The 22,044-nt window shown below is 40.1% G+C and overlaps 1 long non-coding RNA gene across 1 annotated transcript in view; it reads right to left on the bottom strand.

The window, feature by feature from the left end:
* Window positions 1-2,620: 2,620 nt before the first annotated feature.
* The window catches only part of LOC141584043 (uncharacterized), a 62,797-nt gene continuing 43,373 nt past the window's right edge, over window positions 2,621-22,044 (bottom strand). The window contains exon 4 of the long non-coding RNA XR_012516946.1: window positions 2,621-3,121. This is a non-coding gene — a long non-coding RNA (uncharacterized LOC141584043). The remainder of the gene's footprint in view (window positions 3,122-22,044) is intronic.

Below are 22,044 nucleotides of genomic sequence, written 5' to 3'. Positions count from 1 at the left end.
TTCCTTCACTTATGAAGCTGAGTTTGGCTGGATAGGAGATTCTGGGTTGAAAGTTCTTTTCTTTAAGGATGTTGAATATTGGCCCCCAGTCTCTTCTGGCTTGTAGGGTTTCTGCTGAGAGATCTGCTGTGAGTCTAATGGGCTTCCCTTTGTGGGTAACCCGACCTTTCTCTCTGGCTGCCCTTAGCATTTTCTCTTTCATTTCAACCCTGGTGAATCTGACGATTATGTGCCTTGGGGTTGCTCTTCTTGAGGAATATCTCTGTGGTGTTCTCTGTATTTCCTGGATTTGAATATTGGTCTGCCTTGCTAGGTTGGGGAAGTTTTCCTGGATAATATCTTGAAGAGTATTTTCCAGCTTGGATTCATTCTCTTCATCACATTCAGGTACACCTATCAGACGTAGATTAGGTCTTTTCACATAGTCCCACATTTCTTGAAGATTTTGTTCATTCCTTTTTGCGCTTTTTTCTCTGTTCTTGCCTTCTCTTTTTATTTCATTGAGTTGGTCTTCGACCTCTGATATCCTTTCTTCTGCTTGGTCAATTCGGCTGTTGAAGCTTGTGCATGCTTCACGAAGTTCTCGTGTTGCGTTTTTCAGCTCCATCAATTCACTTATTCTCCTCTCTATGCTGTCCATTCTCGTCAGCAGTTCGTCCAATCTTTTTTCAAGGTTCCTATTTTCTTTGCGATGGGTTAGAACATGTTCTTTTAGCTCATTGTAGTTTCTTACTACCCATCTTCTGAAGTCTGATTCTGTCATTTCATCACCCTCCTTCTCCATCCGGTCTGGTTCCCTTGCTGGTGAGGAGCTGTGATCCCTTTTAGGAGGAGAGGTGTTCTGGTTTCGGGAGTTTTCATCCTTTTTACGCTGGTTTCTACCCATTTTTGTGGGTTTATCCACCTGTTGTCTGTCTCTGTCCCAGGGAGTTGGAGCTTTATGAGTTTCCGTTGCACTACTGCCTTTTTTGATTTTTTTTTTCAGGTCTGACCCGCCCAGCTAGCAGCACACCTAGCCACTGCCTGCCTGCAGGGGCTTTGCTGAGCTGCTGTGGGCTCCGCCCAGCTGCCCTGAGCTCTTCCCTGTAGTCCTTTTTATATGGGCGTAGTTAGAACTGTCTGGGCAATGGTGGCCCCGCCTCTGTTATGGCGGATTCTCTCAGTTGTGGCAGGTTGCCTCGGCAACGGCAGGCTGCCTCCGTAGCGGTGGAGAGTCTCAGTAATGGCGGAAGCCCCTCCCCCACGGAGCCGGACCGTCCCGGCTCAGCTGTGCTTGGTTTGAAGGGCTCAACCCAGAGGGTTTCCAATTACTGTTTTTGTTTTCGTTGTTGTTGGGGGTGGAGGGGTGGGACCAACCGAGCCTGATCACCTGGCTCCCTGACTCAGAGTCTTTTCTTTTAAGTTGAACGACCCCGTGTTCCGGTCGCTTGTTGAAAAGGCGCCGGGATCTCCCGTGCTGGGACTCACGGAGTCGGCTCGAACCGCGGCGCCGGGTCCTGGCGGATTTTTTGCCTAGGAATCTCCTGGCCTGGCTCGCTATTTCAGATGAATGGGCTATTCTGCCGTCTCAGGGCTCTGCTCGCCAGCTAAGAGGGCTCCCAGACCAGTGGCTTTTGTAAGGAGAACCGCAGCCACAGGGAGTGGTCACAGCAGCCGCGCGGGCGGAATCAGCCCCGCGGGGGCCAAAACAGCCGCACCGGCTGGGACTGCGACGCTGGCGACCCCTCTGCCTGGGTATCTCCTGGTCTGTGGGCAATAAGAGTTCGTCTGGAAATGCGGCGTCCACTCACCCTCTGCACTTTCACTGGGAGCTGAAGTCCTGAGCTGTTCTTAGGCGGCCATCTTGAAAGTCGAATCCCACATTTGATCTTTCTAATGTAATTCCATTGGCAAACACGTGATGCAATTTTCTATTAGACAAAAATGGCTTTGGGAACTTAAAAATTAAGACTATATGAAGAGCAGCTAAATTATCTACATTTAGATTGTATTAAAACTGATGTATAATCATTTTCTAAATTGGTCAGTGTTTCTTCCCTCTGTAATGAGAATATTAATACTGAATATCTTCATGCAGTCAAATATATACATTGCTCTATTCACAAACAGTATCAAATACAGTTATGCTTTAAGGGATTATGATCCAGAAGGAAGACATACAAAAAACAAATAACTGTAACACAGTGCAATCCAATGCAGAAAAATAGGAGGTATATTAAGATATCTTCCACCTTACTCCTGGATGTTCAGCCTGAATGTCTCGTCAGCACCTTACATCACCTAATCACTCACCTCAACCCTTAAAGGGGGCATGGTACTATTTCTCAGTGGAAAGTACTCAGCAGGTTTTACCTTTTCATGCATTTAATGTATAAGGAGAAAAAAAAATCTCTATTTATTTTATATTTGCCGTCCACATAAGCTTATATTTAAAATCATGAACTTAAGTCTTTTTGGTCATTATAAGAGTACAGGTTTATCATTTGTGTAATAGAAGATCAAATTTAAATTTAAATTAAAGCTTAAACTGTTTAAATGGAAAAATATGGAAACACTAAATAGTATAAAGCTTAAACGTCTTCTAATTTAATAAAAATATTTTAAAATAACATATTGCTTATAAAATGTAAACCAACTTTAAACTAAAAACTTTATATTAAAAACTGATTTTATTTCAAAATAAAACTAAAGCCTACAGCCATATAGTAAGCAATCCAAGAAGAGCATAAACCCATATCATAGAGTAGGGAAGTAGAGTAAATCAGCCTGCTTACCCATGTCCTTAAGATAAGGTAACAAAATTAAACTTGAATGACACATGGTTCAAACACATGAAGTTAGGAGACATAGAAGTTATTCACCAAGACAATATAGATTTTTTAAAATGTACAAAATGTATTTCTTATTTATTTATACTAACACATTTATTATGAACCACATTTTCTGATCAATTATTTAATTGATTTTACAAGGCCATGAAAAATTAAATGAACAAGTCACTGTTTGGAGGACTTGGGAAATTTTGGTTCTTCTCTTTTCTTCATTTCTATTGCTGGTTCCATAGGAGTAAGAACCTCAGCAGCACATAAGATAACAGAGTGATGTGAATCCTACCGGCAAACTTTGTTAAAAAAAAAAAAAAAAAAAGAAGAAGAACTGTAAATGTCAAAATTATTTATGAACTATTCTCACTTCTCCTTTTTCCCTTTTTGGTATTTAGTCTAATAAAAGGTCTCATTCTACTAAAACATTAATCATTAAATTATCCTTAAATATTTTCTGCTTTAAGTCTTTTCACTCATGAGCTATATGACCTTGGACAATTTTTTTTTTGTTTAAAGCCCAGGGTGGAAAAGGTATTGCCAACAGTTTATAGTCCTTTTCTAAAAAAGCTTTTCATCAAAGAATGAAAAGTACACAAGTTATACACATACAGTTACATGGATCTTTGCAACATGACCACACCTGCTAAGTCAGCTTCAAGATCAATAAAGAGTGCATCACTAGCACCCTGAGTCCTCCTGTGGCACCCCTTCCCTAACACTACTGTAGCCTCTGAACTTAACCATTGTCATCACCTATACAACCATAAATAAGTTTTATTTCTGACATTTATAGAAATGGGATCATATTCTTTCGTGAACATATTCTTTTTTTCTTTCTTTTTTTTTTCTGAGATGGAGTCTCACTCTCTTGCCCAGGCTGGAACACAGTGGTGTGTGATCTTGGCTCACTGCAACCTCCACCTCCTAGGTTCAAGTGATTCTCCTGCCTCTCTCCCGAGTAGCTGGGACTACAAGTGCATGCAACCACATCAAACTAATTTTTGTATTTTTAGTAAAGATGAAGTTTCACCATGTTGGCAGGATGGTCTCCATCTCTTAACCTCATGATCTGCCCACCTCAGCCTCCCAAAGTGCTGGGATTACAGGCATGAGCCATCACACTCAGCTTAACATATTCTTTTATGTGTAATTCATTACATTTAGTGTATATGATTCATCTTTGTCTAGCAGTAGCTGGTTCATTCTCATAGCTGTGTGGCTTTCCACTGGATAAATATACCACACTTTATTTATACATTTTATTAATAATGAACATGAGTTATTTTCATTCTGGGACTATTTCAATTTTCTATGAACATTCTTGTACTTTTTAAAAGAGTGCACAAATATATTTATATTGGAAAAAATCAAGAAGCTGTAATCGTTTCTAAGATATAGTCATGTTTTATGTTCTGCTTCAGTAGCTACTGCCAAATATGATTCAGAACTGGCTATAGTAATTTGCATTACCAAAAATACAGAAAGAGTTTCAGTTGTTCCACATCCAAACCAACATGTAGTTTTGTCAGTTTATCTTATTAAAAATTTAATATTCTATTAATTTTCTATTGCAGCATAACAAATTAACACAAACTTAGCTGCTTAAAACAATATCCATTTATTATTTCACAGGTATCAGAAGTCCGGATGGGTTCAACTGGGTTCCCTGGTTAGGATCTTAATCTTATAAGGCCAAAATCAAGGTGTCAGCCAGGCTGGGCTCTTAACTAAAGTCTCTGTGTGAAGAATCCACTTCCAGACTTGCTCAGGTTAACAGAATTTAATTCCTTTCAGTAGCAGGATTGAAGTCTTTTTTTTTTTTTTTTTTTAACCTCACCAGCTGTTGTGTCTACAGACCTCTGTGAGCTTCTAGGGTAAAAAACAGGTTCATGGCCTATGGTCCATCCATCTCAGCACTGGAGAACATCCTTCACATTCAAGCCCTCTCATGCAGTAAATATGTCTGATTTCTTCTGCTACTACCAATGAAGGAAAAATAAAAAACCTCTCTCTGCTTTTAAAGGGATGATGTGATTAGGTTAAGACTACCCAGATGATCTTCTTTACAATTAACTCAAAGTCAACTTATTAGTAGCCTTAATAACATCTGCAAAATCCCTTTGCCAACTAATAATCACAGTAATGATGCCCTATCATTTTCCTAGTAAAGAGAATTAAGGGCTGGAGTCACGTGTCATCTTAGAATCCTGTCTACCAAAGCCATTCCTTTAAGTGTATAGTGGTATGCCATTGTAGCCTCGGTTTATATATTCCTGATAATGAATGCAATTGAATATATATAGTGCATATTTAGTCCTCTTTTTAGATGGCTCTAATATGCAAAAATTTTAGTTACATGGGTTAGTTAAATAACACCAGTCACCCCCCAAAAGCAGGGTTCATATTGCAGTTCACATGGTATATCAACTGTGAGTAATTAAGTATAAGCTTCTTTACTAGTGCTTCAGTACACAAATCACTATGTAAATAAAAGACAAACATCATGATCAGTGAGACACACACACATCACTTCTTTCAAATTTTGTCAATTATTGATAACTAGGCATAGTTATTCAGTTCAAACACATAAATCATAGTGTATAGTTGCATTGATTCCTTGTCTCCCCATTTCATAAAAATAGGGACTGTAAGGGAAAAATTTGCCAATGAAAATGAAAGTAGAGAAAAGAAATAATAACAAATAGTGCCGGAAGTGATGTTTGAATCAAATATAAACATAGATGAAGCCTGATAATCACTGATGTAAATATTCCTAAGAACTAAGAAGCAGGGGCAGCAAACAAACCCCTTCATTATGGTAGAAAGGGGCAAATAATAAAGATGAGAATGCACATTAATGAAAGAGAAGACAATGATACAATAGGGAGTAAAAATAAACCAAAAACTGTGGGACCATGATCCCAAATAGAAACAGGTGCATGAAAAATAATAATAATAACACTGTTTTCCCCTTAAAATATTTACTGAAGTATTAATTTGCTCAGGAATAGCCCCTGAGATATAAAATAGATGGTCACTGAAAGCAAAACCCAATTTAAACAATCTTCTGGCATCCAAGAGACAAAAATTAGTGTTCAGCATGCATCAGGGAGGAGGGGTCATGGCTTACTTTTTGTCTCCCTAGTGCCATCAAACGCATATTTGTTTTGTCTGGCCTTTTAATTTAATTTTCTCTACCAATCAATTCCACCGTAGTTAAAAGCAGAAAACTATTATCTCTTAAAACTTACATGACTGCCTTAAATTCTGTTAGTGAAGAAATAGACTAAGAAGAACATTATTACTTCATCCTTCTAGGATAACATTCATTTATCATTAAATATTTACATAACTACTGGTATGTTCCAAGACATATGCTTTATAATGGGATTCTACTGTGGGCAAGAAAAAAAATCCTCCCTCATCAAGTTTCCAATGAGGCTTTGATATCTTTAAGAGAGATACTTCTCAAGTACTAGGACAAATCCCTGACCAGATCAGGTGAAATCATTTATCTATAACCTTATGAGAAAAAGTATAGCTAAATTATCACAAAAAAAAATGAAAAGTGAGCAGAAAAAAAATAGTGTTAAATATTTGTTTTTGAAAATAGGGAATGTTTGTTTACACAAGGTACTTTTGAATATCACAACTTAATACTTGTGATCTAGAAACCGAACAACTGAAATTGCACAATTGAACAATTGAAAGGCAGAAAGAAAAATAAACCTTATCAGTATTTCACTAAAAAGGGACAGAATTTCAGAGGGTGTTCTAGAGTAGTGGATATGTAGGTGATCACTACATTTTGACAAAAGATATACTTCAAAACCAGCATGTACACTTAAAAAGAAAATTGTAATCTAATATCACAATGTCCATGGTGTGAACTACTCTGTAGAGCAATTTGGTTAACATGTGAGTATAGAGAACGATACGAACATTACTAACTGAAGGGAAAAACATTATATTTGCCATTAAAATAGACCTTGATAATACAGAGGAAAAAGGAAAGTTTATTTTATAAAGATTTCCAAAGTTGTGTGGCTTAACTCTTTGCTTTTTGAGAAAAAATTATAAACTTGTATTGGCCTACACTATTTTACAAGAGACTATGGACATTTGCCTTTTTACTTGGGAATAAAGAGGATAAACTAACTAGGTAAGTGTCATTATCCCAGGAACATAAATTATAAATTGCAAAAAATGAAAGTCATACAAGTGACAAGATTTCATCATCGACACAGTCAAGAACAAGACGTAGGAATAGACTGGGCATATATAGCTTGGTAAAAGTTGAGCTATATACACTATACATGCAGTGGAGAAGAGAAGACAACACACCAGTAACATATATATTTTTAATACTATGATTTCATTGTTATTTTTTGAAAAGAGCAATTAACAATATTTTATAATTTATAATGCTTTTAGGATAGTTATTTGGTTTTGATTTCTGAATAGGGTTAAGAAAACATACTCAATCCTTGTGAAAGAATTACCTTAAACTCTCAGCATAGCAGCCACCAAGTATTTACACTTGTTCTGTGCTAAGTATGGATTTACCTTATGGTTTTGAATAACTCAGAATACATTTTTAATGAATATTTTCAAAAATGTGTCTTAATTCTGTGAATTCTTGCTCTGGAGGCTGCGTACTACAAGCCCAAAAACTTATATTTTGCAAATATAAATGGAGGGCTTAACTTATTCATTATTATAATATGATGTCATTATACATTTTTACAAAGGAGAGTATTTAGTTTTGATTGCTGTGCATTTTGTACTGAAATGTGAAATATCCAGCAAAATGAGATTCTGAAAGGTTTGCCGAGAGTTGTTCATTCTTCCTTTTATGCTGATGATTCCATTAGTTTTTTTCAAGCATCACAGTACTAAAATACTAAAGCTTATAAGTTATGCTATAATACTTTACTGTTTAGAAAAAGGTGACATTTATATGGATTCACACTTTATATTAATTTAAACCAATATCTGAATTTATACAAAATTTAAAACTAAACTCAGAACATTTTCATTTTAATCTGTGCATGGGAATAAAGTAAATATAATTTTATTATTAAGTAATAAAAAAAGAAAACTGATGAGTATAAATATATTACTTAAGTAGAAACTTCCTGATTCAAAGTTAAAATTTAATTGATGACTAAATTTAGTTAATGACTGCTGCTAGTTTAAAAATTCATGTTTTTTCTTGTCATCATTTAAAATATTAGAGAGGAAAATTTAAAAAATAATTTAGAGGTTTTATTCTTGTGACAAAGTAGAACCAGTGTCACAGTTTCACAGTCACCATCTTCTCGATTCTAAACCTAACTACGTGAGTTTGTATCACTGTCAATAAAACAATACTTAAATATTCTTTGTCAAATAGTCTCAACTCCACTGAAAGAAATATTTCTCTTCAATAAAATACTTCATTTATACTGTGGTTCTTTGGTAGGTCAGGAACATGATAATGGGGAAAACAATATAAGAATTAAAATATTTGAAATATTCATATTTTTAAAAATATCTGGGAGAAGTGATTATTTCTAAACTTTATTCTTCTTTGTGTACTAGAGGAATATTTCAGTAATGAAGTGTACTTCATTACCTTCTAACTGTGTTCCTGTCAACTTCTGCCAACCACCATTTAGTTCCTCAGCTCTCATTTATAATTTATTCTACACACTACTTATTATTCATTTTTAAAATACAAATGAAAACTGCAATGACATACAATCTCACTCTAGTTCAAATAGCTATTATTATTGTTGTTTAAAAATTTTTAATGTTATGAATACACAGTGAATATATATATATATACACACACATGGTATATATATTGGTTTATATATATGGGTACATGAGATATTTTGATACAGGCTTACGATATGAAATAATTACATTAGGGTAAATGGAGTATCCATCACCTCAAACATTTATCATTTCTTTGTGTTACAAACAGAAGAGCTACTATTAAAAAGTCAAAAAACAAGAAATGCTTGCAAGCCTGGGGAGAAAAGGGAACACTTGTACATTATTGGTGGGAATGTAAATGAGTTCAGCCACTGTGGAAAACAGTTTGGTGATGTCTCAGAGAACTTAAAATGAAACTACCACTTAACTCAGCAATCCCATTACTGGGTATATATCCAAAAGAAAATAAATCATTCTGCCAAAAATACGCACACACTGTATCTCTGTTAATTGTAGCACTGTTCACAATAGCAAAGACACAGAATAAACCTAAGAGCCCACCAATGGTGGACTGAATAAAGAAAGTGTGGTGCACATATAGTGTGGAATACTATACAGCCATTAAAAAGAACAAACTAACAAACTAGTGTCCTTTGTGGCAACATAGATGGAGCTGGAGGCCATTCTCAAATCAACTCAGGGACAGAAATCCAACTACAGCATATCCTCACTTATAAATGGTAGATAAACATTGCACAATCCTGGACTCAAAGATGGAAACAATAGACACTGGAGACTACTTGGCATGTGGGGGGTTAAAGGGGAGAAGAGTAAAAATCTTACTACTGGGTACAATGCTAACTACCTGGGTGATGGGATCTATTGTACCTCAAACCTCAGCATCATGATACTCATGTAACACACCTGAATACACAATAAAAGTTGAAATTAAGAAATAAAAAATAAAGTTCTCATTTGTATATATTCATTGCCTCACAGACAAAAAGTTGCAAATGGTATGTGTCTACAGAACACTAAAATAGTCAATCCTTTGTAACTCAAATGCCTACATTATCTCTACCTCTGCAAAATCGATTCCTGCAAACCTTAGCCAAACATACTGTGTTCTAAAAATGCCATTTGAATTTATTTCATTGCACCTGAGTGTATGCCCTTGAATCAAATGCCTGTAGAATAAAACACAACTGAGTGTAACTCCTTAACCCAAATGCCTGTAAATGTAAGGTAATATATCTGTATTTTATTATATGACAGATTTTTTATAAAACATATAATAGGTGCTAAAAATGCCTCATGATAATGATAGACAAGTTAAAAAGCTTTTCTCCAAAAAACTGCCTTTATGGGAGGATTACTGAAGGCCAGAAGTTGGAGACCAACCTGGGTAACATAGCAAGACTACATCTCTATAAATTTTTTCAATTAAGAAAATTAAAAACTGAAAAAAAAACTGTCTTTATATTCAGCATGTGCTGGCCTCATGGAACAGAGACAGCATGTGCTGTGTCCACATTAAGTAGAAAGATATTTACAAAGGGATAAACATGTACTATTCATTGTACTTTCTGCCAGAAAAGCTTGGAGAAACATAACTGTCTCACACTTTGTGCTCCATCTGATCAGTTCTTGTTGTTTCAGAATGTCCAGTGTTGTACCACTATAATGTAAAGAAAATAATATCACCTTTACCTAATAATATCACATTATGATGTGATAATAATATCTCAGTTAATTACATGGAAATGACATGTCATGTTGTCAAACTATTTTGGTAAAGAACAACAGTTTCCTTTTTAGAGCATCATTTTTTAAATAATCTGTTGGTTATTTGATGAAAAATATATTATCCAGAGAGAGCACTCATATAATACAGAGGAACATTTAAAGATACTTACTTGCTGTAGCCCTCTACTTGCTTAGTTGTCTTAGCATTTCCCAGTCGTGCCTGGTTTTTTTCCTAAAGTTGTTGTGTCAGCCTCACTGGAAATGTTTATTTTTAACAATTATCAGTGTGTATAATTCTGAAGATTGTATGAGTTTCCCATCACGTTATTATCTCATTAGAGTTTGCCAAAGAGAACCTAGTATGTAAACTTGTTAAACCAGAGACCATAATGTTAATCATAAAGCAAAATTAACACCTTCTTGTTAAAAATAGTTGCTGTAGTTTTAAAAAGTGGACATGTGGCCAGATGCGGTGGCTCACGCCTGTAATCCCAGCACTTTGGGAGGTCGAGGTGGGTAGATCACGAGGTCAGGAGTTTAAGACCAGCCTCACCAACATGTTGAAACCTCGTTTCTACTAAAAATACAAAAATTAGCTGGGCGTGGTGGTGCATGCCTGTAATCCCAGCTACTCAGGAGGCTGAGGCAGAATTGCTTGAACCTGGGAGATGGAGGTTGCAGTGAGCCAAGATCGTGCCACTGCACTCCAGCCTGGGCGACAGTGAGAGTTTGTCTCAAAAAAAAAGTGGATATTTTGGGGCATGAATATTTTTTCTGTAATTAAGATATGAGTTTTATTCTAGGTTAATCTTTGAATATATGATACTATGAGACTAACACCTTACTAATTTATAAGTTAATATTCATCATAATATTTAAAAGTAAACATCAAATGTGCTCACGTCATACTTTTTATGTCAATCTTGTATCAAATAACACAGTATATAGTGGGAGACCCAAAATAATGAGATTGATAAACCTGATTTCTAACTCTGACCCATCCACTAAAGCAGTCTTGTGAAATGAAGCAAATTATAAACTCCTTCATGCTTTTCCATAAAATGAAATATTATGATAGGTATTATCTTCAAGCAATTCAAGTCTAAAATGTTAAAATCTGTAAGAGTACAAACATCTTCTTTCTCTTGATGGAATACTAGCCAGAGTTAGCCAAACTCAAAGTCTGAGAGCAGAGTCCTCAAAACTGTCCTTGCTTTTGACACCAACAGCAAGATTAGAGGATTCACAAAACCACTGTCTAGTACAATCATTCACTGAAAGGACTCACAGAACCCATTGAAAGCTATTATGTTTTTGGTTATAGTTTATTATGGGGGAAGCATACAGATCAAAAGTTAAGCAAAGGAAGAGTTGCATGGGGTAGAAAGTGGGAGGTTTCAAATGTAAAGCCTCTGTTGCACCCGGGACCCATTACCCTCCTGGAATTGATGTGTGGCAACATGGATGGAGTACTGACAAAAAGGGAAGTTTGCCTGAGTTATAGTGTTCACAGTTTCTCATGGGGCTTTATTACTCATGTATCCTTGACTAACTGATTGATTGCCTACATAGTTAATCCCATCCTCCAACCTGACTGATATTGCATGACCCAAAGCCACCATCCTAAACCATATGATTGGTCTTTTTGGCTTAGTCAGCCTCTACTCTAAGATTATCAGGTGTGGTCACACTCCATTCTAACCAAAGACACTACTATCAGGTATGACAGATTACCATTCAGAAGGTGAGGGACAGACCTCTTTTTCAGCAAGGTCAAATTCTGCATTACATATACACTGTGTTTCCAGAGGCTTTTCATGGCTTTGATCTAATTTAGCCTCATTTAAATTATTTAAGCCTAAATACAAAAACAGAAATGTGTTATTTTCTGTTTTGTCATATTCCACAGCCACATATAGGTAGGGAGTATCATAGAGCTTTGTTTTTAATCAATGCTTATTTTTTAACACAAAAATAAACTAATGTAAACAAATATTTTACTAAAGTAACATAATGTTAAAATAACCAAAATGTACGTATATGTCTAGGATAAAGCCTTCCTGCTTTTTCTTTATATCTTTCCCCTAAATCTTCGATACTGAACTCATAATTCTGATAATAAAAATTAACTTATTTCTTATTCATTAATACCTACTGAAGGCTTACCAACTAGGACAAGAGAAAAACATTTTCTAACCTAGACCATAAACAAATATATAAATAAACAAACAGATAATTTCAGCTACTGATAATTTTTTTAAATGTACCATATTAATTGCAGGCAACACCTACTTTATGTTATGTGGACTGAGAATGTCTTTCTTTTTTCTTTTATATTCTTTATTATTATTATTATTTGAGATGGAGTCTTGCTCTGGCCTAGGCTGGAGGGCAGTGGCACAATCCTGGCTCACTGTAACCTCCACCTCCCAGGTTCTAGCTGTTCTCTTGCCTCAGCCTCCTGCGTAGCTGGGGCTACAGGCACACTCCACCACACCAGACTAATTTTTATTTTTTATATTTTAGTAAAGATGGGGTTTCACCATATTGGCCAGGCTGGTCTTGAACTCCTGATCTCATGATTCACCCACCTCTGCCTCCCAAGGTGCTGGGACTGCAGGTGTGAGCCACAGCACCCAGCTGAGAATGTCTTGTTAAGATGTCATTTGGGCTGAGTCGAGAATGATAAGAAGCAGCCACATGAAAATCACATGGAAAAACATTCCCAATAAAGGAAAAAGCAGGTGCAAATCATCTACAGTGGGTGTGAATATTTTCTCCCATTCTGTAAATTGATTATTATCCATTGATAATAATCCATTGATTATTTCTTTTGCTGTGCAGAGCTTTTTAATTTGGTCCTATTTATTTGTATTTGCGTTTATAGTTTTTGTCATAAATTATTTGTGCAGGCCAATGTCATGAAGAGTTTTTCCTAGGTTTTCTTTTAGAATTTTGAGGGTAATTTATGGGATCAGGCCACATATTTGTCTTTAATCCATCTTGAGTATATTTCTGTATGCCATTCTTCTGCATGTGGCTCTCTGATTTTACCAGCACTGATTACTGAGTAGGGTGTCCTCTTCCCCGTGTGTTTTGGTCTACTTTGGAGAAAATTAGTTGCTTTTTTTTGCTTTATTTCTGGATTCTCTATTCTGTTCAATTTGTGTATGTGTCTACTTTATACCAGTACCATGCTGTTTGGGTTACTATAGCCTCTATAGCCTTGTAAATTGAAGTCAGGTAATGTGATGCTTCCAGATTTGTTCTTTTTGCTTACAATGGCTTTGGCTACTCAGGCTCTTTTTGGTTCCATATGAATTTTAGAAGTAGTTTTTCTAATTTTGTGAAAAATAATAATGGTATTTTGATAGAAATTGCATTTAATCTGTAGATTGCTTTGAGTATTATGTTAATTTTTACAATATTGATTCTTCTAATCCATGAGAATGAGATGTTTTTCCATTTGTTTGCATTATCTACAATTTGTTTCATCAGTGTTTTGGAGTTCTTCTTGTAGATATTTTTCACCTTCCTGGTTAAAAGTATTTGTATGCATTTGGGAAAAAATATTTACAAATTATGCATCTGACAAAGGACTAATGTAGAGAATCTAGAAGGAACTCAAATCAGCAAAATAAAGAAAAAACCCAATTAAAAAATGGGCAAACAACATCAACAGACATTTTTCAAAAGAAGACATACAAATGGCTGACAAACATATGAAAAAATGCTAAACATCACTAACCATCAGGGAAATGCAAATTAAAACTCCACTGAGATACCATCTTACCCCAGTCAGAATGGTCATTATTAAAAAGTCAAAAAAAATTCAATGTTGACAGAGATGTGGTTTAAAAAAAAAAAAAGGAACATTTATATACTATTGATAAGAAGGTAAATTAGTACAACCTGTATGAAAAACAGATTTTTCAAAGATGTAAAAGTAAATCTACCATCCCATCCAGTAATCCCACTACTGGGTATCTACCCAAAGAAAAATAAGTCATATGTCAAAAAAACACCTGCACTTACGTTTTTTTTATCACAGCACAATTCACAGTTGCAAACATATGGTATCAACCTAAGTGTCCATCAACCAATGAGTAAAGAAATGTTATATATACATACATACTGTATGGAATGTGACTCGTCCATAAAAAAAGACCAAAATAAAGTCTTTTGCAACAACTTGGATGGAAATGGAGGTCATTATCCTAAGGTAAGTAACTCAGAAACAGAAAACCAAATACAGCATATTCTCATTTATAAGCTGGAGCTAAGCTATGGATACATAGGGGCACACAGAGTGGAGTAATAGACACTGGAGACTCAAAAGGAAGAATAGTGCAAGGGGGATGAGATTTGAAGAATTATCTTTTGGGCACAATGTATACTGTTCAGGTGATGGGTGCACTACAAGTCCAGACTTCTTCACTATGCAATTCATCCATATAACCAAAAACCACCTGTACCCCTGAATCTATTGAAACAAAAACTAAAAAGTAAAGTGTGTGTGAGCCTGGTCCATTAGTGGAACACAGAGAAGGCTTGGATGATTGGAACAGAGAGGAGACGCTGCAAGAGAAAGTTAGAGAGGAATGCAGGGTCTAGGTCTTGTAATACCTTTCAGGCTGGTAAGAAGTTTACAAATCACCCAAATGTAAGATTCTCAGATATTCACTTTGGGAAAATCACCTAGCCCATTCTGCTAAAAATGCATTGCAAGAAAAAAAAAAAATTTTAAAGGGGGCTGGGCGTGGTGGCTCATGCCTGTAATCCCAGCACTTTGGGAGGCCGAGGCGGGTGGATCACGAGGTCAAGACATGGAGACCATCCTGGTCAACATGGTGAAACCCCGTCTCTACTAAATATACAAAAAAATCAGCTGGGCACGGTGGCACGTTCCTGTAATCCCAGCTACTCAGGAGGCTGAGGCAGAAGAATTGCCTGAACCCAGGAGGCGGAGGTTGTGGTGAGCCGAGATCGCACCATTGCATTCCAGCCTGGGTAACAAGAGTGAAACTCCATCTCAAAAAAAATAAAAATAAAAATAAAAAATAAAAAATAAAAAATTTAAAAGGATCCTAACAGGTGGAAAGGCATACATTGTTTTAAGAATAAAAAAACCAAAACCACATTGAGATGCCATCTCACGCCAGTTAGAATGACCATCAGTAAAGAATCTGGAGACAATAGATGCTGGAGAGTATGTGGAGAAAAAGAAACACTTTTATACTGTTAGTGGGAGTGTAGTTAGTTCAACCATTATGGAAGACAGTATGGTAATTCCTCGAGGATCTAGAAATAGAAATTCCGTTTGACCCAGCAATCCCATTACTGTATATATATCCAAAGGATCATAAATCATTCTATTACAAAGACACATGCACAGGTATGTTCATTGTGACACTGTTCACAATAGCAAAGACCTGGAACCAACCCAAATGACCATCAATGATAGACTGGACAAAGAAAATGTGGCACAAATACACCATGGAATACCCTGCAGCCATTAAAAATAACGAGTTTGTGTCCTTCGTAGAGACATGGATGAATCTAGAAACCATCATTCGCAGCAAACTGACACAAGAACAGAAAACAAAACACCACATTTTCACTCATAGGCAGGTGATGAACAATGAGAACACTTGGGCACAGGGAAGGGAACAACACACACTGGGCCAGGTGGCTGGGTGGAGGGGAGAAGGCTAGGTGGGGGAGTAGAGGGGAGGGGAGGAGAGGGACAGCAGGGGGACAGGGAGGATAGGGAGGGCTAACACCGGGAGAAATGCCTGATGTAGGTGACTCAGGAGGTGGGGGGAGGATGGAGACAGCAAACCACCATGGCTTGTATGTACCTATGCAACAATCCTGCAGGATGCAGATGTGCACATGTACCACAGAGCCCAAAGTATGATAAAAAAAAATAAAATAAAATAAAAAAATGAGAGTTTGAAATATTAAGCAGTTTGAATGGGCATGGTAGTTCACATTTAATCCCAGAGTCGTCTGGGAGGTCAAGGAGGGATGACTGTTTGAGTCCATCATAAGACTGAGCACAGCCTGGGCAACACAGCAAGACTGTCTATACAAAAAAAAAAAAAAAAAAAAAAAAAAAAAAAAAAAAATTGGCCGGACGCGGTGGCTCACTCCTGTAATCCCAGCACTTTGGGAGGCCGAGGCGGGTGGATCATGAGGTCAAGAGATCGAGACCATCCTGGTCAACATGGTGAAACCCCGTCTCTACTAAAAATACAAAAAATCAGCTGGGCATGGTGGCGCATGCCTGTAATCCCAGCTACTCAGGAGGCTGAGGCAGAAGAACTGCCTGAACCCAGGAGGCGGAGGTTGCGGTGAGCTGAGATCATCCCATTGCACTCCAGCCTGGGTAAAAAGAGCGAAACTCCGTCTTACACACAAAAAAATTTTTTTAATTAGCCAGGCATGGTAGCACAGACATGAAGTCCTAGCTACTCAAGAGTATCCATTCAGTCCAGAACCTTATGGTTACACTGACCTACAATCATCCTGCTGTTTTCAAGGCTGTGCAGGAAAATAAAATCCTGTCTTTAAAAAAAGGAAGAAAAATTATATAGTTTGCTTAAAACCATAACACAAGAAAGTGGCAGAACCAAGATTTAAATATACATTCTTTTGGCCTGAAGAATAAAACTTTCTCCACTAAGCTTCTCTTCGTGTGTGCGTGTGTGTGTGCTCTTTGGTAATATTGCAGGTAATCTCAAATACTAAGAGACATTTCTTTTGAAGGCTCTTTATGACTTCCCAAACAAGTATTTATTATTTTCTATGGAATCTTCATTTTTATTATTTTCTATGGAATCTCAAACATGTAAACTAACCTATTGGGCTGTGATTCCTTTTGCTGTAAAGTGAGGGTAAAGCTGATGGTATTATTCATGGTAATCTGTAATTTGTCTTGCCTATCTGTAATTCCTTTTGCACTCAAATGATATTTTACTAAAATCTTTTTTTAAACCTAACCTTGCAGATTTTACTTCACATTTTCTTTCTTTTCCACTGATGAGGATGACACTGAGGTCTCAAGAGAAGTGAGAATTGCAAAGCATCCTAATCTATGTGAAAGGATATGATGTTCAGATATATCCAGCCCTTTGAGATGCTCTGCTGGAAGGTGGTTGAGGTGCGAAATACTATTGGCTCATGGTCATCTTGGTCCATGGTCATTAATAATGATACTTTGTACTTCTTTCATTTTGTGCTAAGGGTTGTTTCACAAGCTGGAAGAACCTTATCAATTTCTATGTATTCAAATATCTCTTTCACAATGTGTGTGTGTGTGTGTATGCTATGAAAATATATACACCCACATATTCACATATGAACATACACACATGTATCTACATATATACATTTATAGTGTGCTAATTAAAAATTAAAATCTTAATGATCCACGAAGAGAGAATAGCAGGCCAGGTATAGTGGCTCACACTTGTATTCCCAGCATAGAGGTATGTTGAGGGGGGAAGATCACGTGAACCCAGAAGTTTTAAACTGGCCTGGGAAAAATGGTGAGACCCCATAAAACAAATATAAAAATTAGATGGGCATGGTGGCTCATACTTGGCGTCCCAGCTACTCAGGAAGCTAAGGTGGGAGGATTACTTAAGCCAAAAAGGCAGAGGTTACAGTGAGCTGAGATCACACCACTGTACTTCAACTTGCATGACACAGTAGTACTTTGCCTCAAAAAAAAAATGGTATCCCAGAAAACTTTAAAATAGCTACATATTCATAAATGTCATAAATGTATATAATCATCAATACATTGATCATAAATTCTTAATACTTCATGATGAGCAAATGTTAGGCCAGACATGATCGCTCAAACCTGTAATCTGAGCACGTTGAGAGGCCCAGGTAAGAGGATTCCTTGTGTCCAAAAGTTTAAGGTCATCCAGAGAGTAAGAACTAACCTCTCCAACAAAATCAGAAATTATTCAGGGATGGTGACAAGTGCCTGTAGTCTCTCAGCTACTCAAGATGCTGAGTTGGGAGGATCGATTGAAGCCAAAAGGCAAAGGCCACAGTGAGCCATGATCACACGGTGACACTCCAGCCTGGTTGAAAGAACAAGAGGCTAAGAAAAAAACAAAACCTGTAAAACATATAAAAACAGAAGACATGAAAAGAGAAGGTGCTATGTCCAGGGCAAAGACTAAAAGCCCAAGCGGAGGCCTATTCCCCAGAATACAAGATAAACCATGAGACAGTAAATAAAACAGACACCACTGTGAAAAACAAAGGCAGAATTTATTACAAATCTGACAGAAATGCACTGCCAAGGTTACAAGTAGAGACAGGTGTTTAGCAAGCACACACTGCTGTGAAATAAACAAATGAGAGTCTAGGGAAGCTTTAAGCTTTTGACTGCTGCTAACCATCAATGACCTAAAGAGCCGAATCCAGAAGACAACTGTGAGAGAAGTGCAGCATCAGAAAAGGCAACCATAAGGCAGGAGATGACCTTGAGTGTTCACTAAAAGGCAGAAGATAAGCCATGGTGAGGCTGCAGCAGGTCTAACAAAGGCCACCATGAAAAAGAAGCTGAATCTTGAGAGACAAACGTGAGGCAGAAGATAATCCTGAAAAAGCGAGAGTGAGGCAAACTGCAAAATCAGCTGAAAAACATGTAGTAACTAGGCCTGAGAAGGTCCCTGTTGGGTAAAAGCTGGGCCTGGAGAGGCTGTTGTCATGTAGGAGCTGGAGCTGTCTGGGCCACTGGGAGGCCAAAGGTGGGTGAGGAAAGCCAGACTTGAGGAAGGCTGGGGCCTACAGATTCTGCCAGGAGCTGGACAAAATGTGATTGCTGAGAGACATGAGTTAAACCTGTAGATGCAGCCAGGAGGAAGAGCTGGGCCTGGAGAGGTCCAATTCAGAACATTCTGCTCTGAGAGAGGGTGCCAGAAAGCCAACGCTGAGCATGATACGTCACCAGGGAGCCACCAGCTTGGCCTAAAGAGGCCACTGGGAAGCCAGATCTAGGCCTGTAGATACATGCTGCCAAAAACACAGGAGCTGGGCCTGAGAGGAGGCCATGCTGAGGCCAAGAGCTGGGTCTGGACGGTCCAGTGGGAGCAGAGGCTCAGCCTGGAGGGGCCTACCACAGGCAAAAGCCAGGCCTGGAGAAGCCCACAAGAGGAGGATTTGGACCTGAAGAGGCCACTGGGAGGCAGGAGCTGGGCCTGAAGAGGCCAACTTCAGGACCATTTGGGCCTGCCCAGGCCACTGGGAGGAGGCTGGAGCCAGGCCAAGAGAAGTGAACTTGTGGAAGTTTGTGGCCTGGAGATGCTGATGGAGGGCCGGAGCTGAGCCTGGGGAGGTCACCATGAGCCTTTCAGGCCTACAGAGGCTGCCAGGAGCTGAGTCCACAGAAGTTGTTTTGAGACAGGAGCTGGGCCTGTGGATGCAGCTGAGAGGAAGAGCTGGGCCCAGAGAGAATGCCAGGAGGCAGCATCTGGGCCTGGAGAGGCCAGGAGAGGCATGAGCTGGGCTTGAAGAGGCTACCAAAAGACTTTGGAGAAGGTGGCCTGGAAGACTGCCATAAGGAACGAGCTGGGTCTGTGGAGGTCACTGGGATGCAGGAGCTTGGGGTGCAGAGGCTGATGAAAGGCAGGAACCTCCCTTGGCCTGGGGACACCAAGGCAAGGCATGAGATGCACCAAATAGGCCATCGGAAAGGCAGGAGCTGAGACTGTCCACACTGCAGCAAGGTAGGCAGGCAGGCAGGCAGAAATGGCCTAGGGAGGCTGACGTCGAGGGCAAGAGCTGGACCTGGAGAGGCCATTGGCAGGCAGGAGCTGGGTCTGTCCAGGCTGCATGGAGTCCGAAGGTGGGCCTGGAAAGCCCAACTTGAGGAAGGCTGGGGCCTACACAGGTTGCCAGGAGCTGGGCTGGATGTGGTTGTTGTGAGGCAGGAGTTGGGCCTGTAGATGCAGCCAGGAGGAAGAGCTGGGTCTGGAGTGGTCCACTTGAGAACATCCTAGGCCTGGAGAGGATGCCAGAAAGCCAACACTGGGAGGTACTGGCTTGGCCTAATGAGGCCACTGGGAGGCCAAAGCTGGGTCTGTAGATACAGGCTGCCCAAAAGGCAGGAGCTGGGTCTAAGATGACGCCATGGTGAGGCCAAAAGCTGGGCCTGTAGGGTCCACTGGGAGGAAGAGGTTGGGCTTGGAGGGGCCTGCTACAGGCAGGAGCCCTGCCTGGAGGGGCCCACGAGAGGCACTTTTGGGCCTGCAGAGGATTCTGGGAGGCAGAAGCCGGCCCAGAAGAATCCATCAGAGGCATGAGCTGGGCCTGGACACCTGGGCCAGTGCAAGAGAGGACTCTGGCCTACACTGGAGGCCAGTGTGACGCCAGAGCTGGACCCAGAGAGGCTGCCAAAGGCATGAGCTGGGCCTCAACGGGCCAGTGTGAGAGAGGACCTGGACCTGTGGATGCAGCCAGGAACTTGGCCTGGGGAAGCCGCTGCCAGGCAACAGCTGCTCCCAGGGAGGCTGCCCGGAGGCCAGAGCTGGGCCTGGAGAGGCCACTGTCAGGCACTAGCTGGACCTGTCAAGGCCACCAGGAGGCAGAAGGTAGACCTGGAAAGCTCCACTTGAGGAAGCCTAGGGCCTACAAAGGAAAGGCCACCAGGAGCTGGTCAGGAGCCCAGCAGAGCCAAAAGAGTCTGTCGTGCGGCAAGACCTGGGCCTGTAGATGCAGCCAGGAGGAAGAGCTGGGCCTGGGGAGGTCCCCATGAGCAAGGCAGAGGCTGTGCCTGGAGTGGCCGATGGGAGGCAAGAGCTGGGCCCAATGAGGTCACTGGGAGACAGGAACTCACCCTGGAGGGGCCAATGTGAGGGTGTTTTGCAACCAGAGAAGCCACTGGGACAGCAGGACCTGGGCCTAAAGAGGCCAACTTTAGGAACATGTGGTCCTCTGAGGCCACCAGGAGGAAGCCGGAGCCAGGCCGATAGAAGCTGACTTGAATATATTTGGGTCCTTGAGATGCATTCAGAGGTCAGGGGCTGATCCTGGAGAGGCCATCTTGAGGCATGAGCTGTGTGGGCCTGGAGTGCTAGATTTAAGGATCTTTGGGGCCTACAAATGCCACAAGGAGCTGAGTTCACAGAGGTTGTTGCAAGGCAGGTGGGGGGCCTGTAGATGCAGCCATGCGGAAAAGCTTGGGCCAGAGTGGATGCCAGAAGGCAGCACCTGGTCCTGGAGAGGCCGTGAGAGGCATGAGCTTAGGAGCTGGGCTTGGAGAGGCCACCAAAACCTTCCGAGAAGTGGGCCTGGAGGCCTGGAAGGTCTATTGAGGAGCAAGCTGGGCCCACAGAGGCCAGTAGGATGCAGGAGCTGGGCCTGCAGAGGCTGCCAAAAAGCAGGAGCCTCTGTCAGTCTGGGAAGAACATGGTGAGGCATGACATGTGCCTAAAGAGGTCATCGGAGAGCCAGGAGCTGTGCCTGTCCAGGCTGCCATGAGGCAGGCAGGCAGAAACTGCCTGGGGAGGCCGATGTTGAGGATAAGAGCTGGGCCTGGAGACGCTGTTGGCAGGCAGAATGTGGGTCTGACCAGGCCACTGGGATGCCAAAGGTGGGCCTGGAAAGTCCAACTTGAGGAAGGCTGGGGCCTACACAGGCTGCTACGAGCCGAGCAGGAGTTGGGCCAAATGTGGTTGTTGTGAGGCAGGAGTTGGGCCTGTAGATGCAGCCAGGAGGAAGAACTGGGACCGGAGAAGCTGAC

Source organism: Saimiri boliviensis, chromosome 3 (assembly GCF_048565385.1).
Source record: "Saimiri boliviensis isolate mSaiBol1 chromosome 3, mSaiBol1.pri, whole genome shotgun sequence".
NCBI classification, from domain to species: domain Eukaryota; kingdom Metazoa; phylum Chordata; class Mammalia; order Primates; family Cebidae; genus Saimiri; species Saimiri boliviensis.
Note: the sequence above shows the minus strand (reverse complement) of the source record. Positions and strands in the feature narration are given on the sequence as shown.